Source organism: Echinops telfairi, unplaced genomic scaffold (assembly GCF_000313985.2).
Source record: "Echinops telfairi isolate 266 unplaced genomic scaffold, ASM31398v2 ScPeMD7_7414;HRSCAF=8452, whole genome shotgun sequence".
NCBI lineage: Eukaryota > Metazoa > Chordata > Mammalia > Afrosoricida > Tenrecidae > Echinops > Echinops telfairi.
In genome coordinates this window covers 1,205,142-1,209,682 of record NW_022111314.1, presented here as the reverse complement: position 1 = coordinate 1,209,682, position 4,541 = coordinate 1,205,142, and the positions used below count along the sequence as shown (strand labels likewise).

The window sequence follows — 4,541 nt, the reverse complement described above, 5'->3', positions numbered from 1 at the left end:
CCCCCCCCACCAACACTTGAAGTCCAAGTGATGGGAGGACAAAGGAGGGGGAGGGGCTCCCACACAGCTGGCGGTGGGCTCCGTGCAGACAGATGGGGCACGGCTGACGGGCTGGGGCAGGCAGGGGCTGCCGGGTGGCAGAGCAACACCCAGACAAAGGGCCTGCAGCACCTGTCCCAGCCTGAGGAACGGCCAGCTCCCTTCCGAGCTGAGCCCACCACTCGGCTCAGGGACTTTCTCTCTATAGCAGGCCCAGAGCAGGCCCTTCCTATCAGCCCACCCCTGAAGCCACAGCCCCCATGGTGGCCCCAGGATCCCCGGCTACCCTGCGGGTCCCGTCACCCTGGGTCAGCCTGTGTGTGCGAGTGCCATGGAAGACAAGAGGTGGGGTTGGGTGGGGTGCAGCTTCAGAGACCACTTGTCCCCTGACCTTAGCCTGTGGCCCTCACCCTGAACTGGGTCCCCCCGCGCTGAGGACTGGGCAGCTGCGACGGTCACAACAAAGGTGGGAGGTGGAGTGGAGACCCAGACACACCAGGAGGCACAGAAGCCTCCCACTCCCACCCCCCACCCGTCGGTCAGACTGGGCCCAGGGGGCTGGACGGAGGGAGCAGCTGCCCTGACCCCTTTGGGACAGCCCAGGCTGGTGTCCCCACCCTGCTCTCCCCCTCCCTCTTGCTCGCTCGCTTGCTCAGCCGCCTGCCCACTCGAAGCTGACCTTTCCCGCTGCTGCGCAGCTCTGTGCAAAAGAGGGAAAAAATGTCTTTTAAAGCAAAAGCCAAACAAAAGCCAACCGGGTTATTTTTAACAATCTGCTATTTTGGGTCCGGCCCGTCTCCAGGACAGCAGCCAGCCCAGCCCAGTCTCTGGCCGCCGCGCCCCCAGCCCAGCAGCTTCCCTGGTCAAATGGCCCTGGGGTGGTCACTCCCCTGCTGGGCACCAGGCAGTGGGGACAGCAGTGAGAGACAGAGGGGAAAGGGTAGAGGGCCATCAGGAGGCTGGGAAAGGAGGACCACCATCCTTGGGCTGGGCAGAGGGCACAGAGGGCAACCGCAGGGCTGGGAGAAGCATGGGGGATGGGCCCCACCCAGGTCTCCGGAGCCCCAGGGAGGCAGGATGGAGGTTCATATAGTTGACCCAGCAGTCTCCTGGGCTCAGAGACCTACGTCACCAAGGGGCAGGTCAAGGAAAGGCCTAAAGGCCAGTGTCCTCAGGGAAGGGACCAGGGCTCACCCCAGCTGGCCTGCCCGAGTCAGTGAGGAGGCTGAGCCCGCCCAGGTGCTGGGGCCCTGGGGGTCGGGAGCCTAGGGTCTCTGCAGCCCTGCCCCCTCCTGACCTGAACCAAGGGCAGTCGGTGACTCAGCTCCCGCTCCACAGGAAGGAGGCCTGGAGCCAACCCTCAGGATGGGCCAGGGTCCTAGGTGTGGCCGGCTGGAAGCAGGAAGCCCCTCCTACAGTCTGGCATCTGGCCAGCTCCCTGACTGCTCTGTACAGACTGAATGCTGGGCACCAGGCCTCCCGACACCCTGTCCACTCCATGCCCCACAGAGCACAGCTAGAGACCTTGGTAACACCCGGGCAGGGCCAGGCCATTTGCTGTGGGGGGTGCCGCCTAGTCCCCAACTCCCGGTGAGCTCAGCCCTGTAGGGTGAGGGCCTGTCCCTGTCCGGGGAACTCACTGTGCAGGAGCAGCAGGTGGGGAGGGGCGGGAGGGGAGCATAAGGCTCCCAGCCATAGGACACAGGGTCCTAGAGGGACAAATGTCCTGAGTGTTGCCAGCATCTCCTGGTGCTAGGTTGAGGTCTCCCATGACCCCAAGCTGCCCCAGCTAACCTGGCCTGCCTCAGAGGGATGGATGGCCATCCAGAGCTGGCCCCTCCTCCCTGCAGCCAGGTCCAGATGGTCAGCTGGGGCCACAGGAAGGAGAGTTTATCCCACGGGACCCGTGATCTCAGGAAAGCCAAACAGTTTAGTCTCCGCCGAGTGATACTCGTTGGGGGCCATGCTGCGTGTTTAAACCAGGGCAAACACAGGAAGCCTTGGGCCACAGGGTCAGGGAGCCCTGAGAGGTGGCTGGGGGACATCGCTCAAAGAGGAGTGAGCAAACAGACCAGGGTGTGTGTGTGGGGCCCGAGGGGTTGGGGTGGCACGACTTCACCGAGGCCCTGAGGCCAGAGATCAATACTGGGATGATGTCCCAGGATCCCGAAAGGACTGGCTCAGGTCAGGCTCCAGGACCCCAAGCTACTCCCCACCCTGCCCCAGCTGGAGCCCAGCGGGTGCCATGTCCGGCCCAGCCCCTGCACCTGTCCCTGCTCTGTAACCAGACCCACCCGCGGCCATGCTTCCTGTCCCTGCCCTTGGCCAGCCCGGCTGACTCCAGGGCGCTGACCATAGGGCCGAGCACCAACTGGGGCCTGAAGGCCACACCAGGCTCAGCCGGTCACGCCAGGTTCGGCCTCTGAAGGTACCAACAGCTAGGGGCCCGGGGCCCAGGTAAAGCCAGGCAGGGCTTCAGGGCCGCAGGGTGGGGAGGGGAGGTTAGACTCCCCACAGTCCATGTGTTCTGTGTCTGGTCTTCTCCCCAAGTCTTCCTGTAGCCCCTGCCTCAGTTTCTCCGTGTGTTTGGGGAGTCCCCAGTATTCCCCAGAGCTCAATGACTTCACCTGGGCTACCTTGCCCTTCCCAGACCCTCCACGTCCCTCCAAACCCCCAACCACAATTCACTGTCTATGCCCACCCATGGCACCTCAGCGCCCCTCACCAAGGAAGGCACTGAGCCTTCGGCTGCCATCTTTGGCCTCATTTCCAGCCACTCGGCCTACACTGGGAGTGCCACAGCTCCCCTGGCTGGCTGTCCCCTCCAGCCCCCAGCCTCCCAGGAAGGGGACGGGAGCTTTGCTTGACAAGGAGGAGGGGAGGGGCAGCAGCTGCCTGCGAGCATCAGTCAGTGCAGCGGGTGGGGAGGAAAGGGGCTGGCTGCTGGGAGACTCCCTCGCCAGGGCCTAGCCGCCCACCAGACCGGGCTGCTTGGGGCAGTCTGCAGAGCAGACAGATAAGCAAGAACTCAGAGTGAAAGAGATCCAGAGGGGAGGGGGTCCCTGCTGGCACAGGAAGGGGCTGCAGTCATCAGTTCCTGGGGGAGGGCTCTTCCTAGCCCGTGCCCCCAAGGAAGAACTGTCCCCAAGGCCGGTGCCCAGCCAGAACCTACAACCAGAGAACCCCACGCCCCCAAGTGGGGCCCAGAGAGTGCGTCTCCAGCCCATGCTGGCTTCCACCCCAGCCATTCCCGCCTTACACACACGCGGTTTGGGGAGCCTCTGCAAGGCAGAGGCCCCAGTGTGACCCCTGGGAAAGGTGGACGGAGGGCCCACCCCTCCCTGGGGCGGGAATCGGTCAGCTCGAGGCGGCTGACCCACCTGCAGAGAGGAGCAAGCTCGTGCTGCGGCTCCTCCCAAGCCCCCACTCAGTGGTCCCCACCCCCAGCCCAGGGCCCCAGGGACAGTCTCCAGAGGACACCAGGGTATGAGACCCAGCACTGACAGCCCCCAGCCCCACCCAAGCCCCAAGGAACAGGAAGCCCTTCTGGTGCCCAGTGCCAACGGCTCACCCCACCCCCTGCTTCCCAGGGCATCCGCTCTAGCGCTCAGAACAAAGCCTGCTGGCAGCCAGGCAGGGGAGAGCCCCGACCTTACCCAGTCACTGCCCGACATCCACCCCGCCCCCACCCCAGACCTGCCCAGCCCAAAGCAGGAGAGGCCTGGGTCCTGGGCCTGACAATACCAGCCTGGTCTCAGGCCTCAGTCTCCCCAGCTGAACCAGGAAGTTTCTTCAGAGGGCCCTGCCCCAGGGACAGCCTCCACCTCACGCTGACACCCAACTATGGGGTAAGGATACAAGCCGGAGACCACAGGAGGGCCAGATGAGCCACTGCCCGGGGACTCAGGGAGGAAGGGCAGTGAGCAGTGGGCAGCAAGTCCTGGCATGTAGGAAATTCCTCTAGGATTCCACCTGGCTCCCAAGGAAAGACTCCTTTCTCAATCAGGGTGCTGGCAACGGATGTGAGATCCCCCGGCAGGCCTCAGGGCGGTGGCCCCCTGGCTGAGGAGCTCAGCTATGAATCGAAAGGGTGGCAGTTCAAACCTAGCAGCTACTCAGAGTGAGAAAGGTAAGGCAGCCTGCCTCCTGAGGTCCTGGGAGACCCCAGGAGTGGTTTCACTTTTCCATGTGGGGTCGTCGCTGTGAGTCGGAATCACACAATGGCAACAGACTTGGTTTTGGACTTTGGCACCCACACCTCACCGAACCCCCAAGCACAGTCTCTTGTGCCCCTGGCAGCCTGTGAACCCAAGCCAAGCCAGGAGCCTCAGCTGAATCTACAGCTGCCGAACAAATGGCTGGATGATGGCTGGCTGGCTGGCTGGCTGGATAGATGGACAGATGGACGGATGGATGGATGGATAGTTGGGTGGGTGGGTAGATGGGTGAGTGGATGGATGGATGGATGGATGGATGGATGGATGGATGGATGGATGGATAGT

General features: G+C 63.5%; 1 protein-coding gene across 1 annotated transcript in view; it reads right to left on the bottom strand.

Annotated features, from left to right (window-relative positions):
• The window catches only part of LAMA5 (laminin subunit alpha 5), a 43,929-nt gene that overhangs the window by 33,088 nt on the left and 6,300 nt on the right, over nucleotides 1–4,541 (bottom strand). The window lies entirely within an intron of this gene.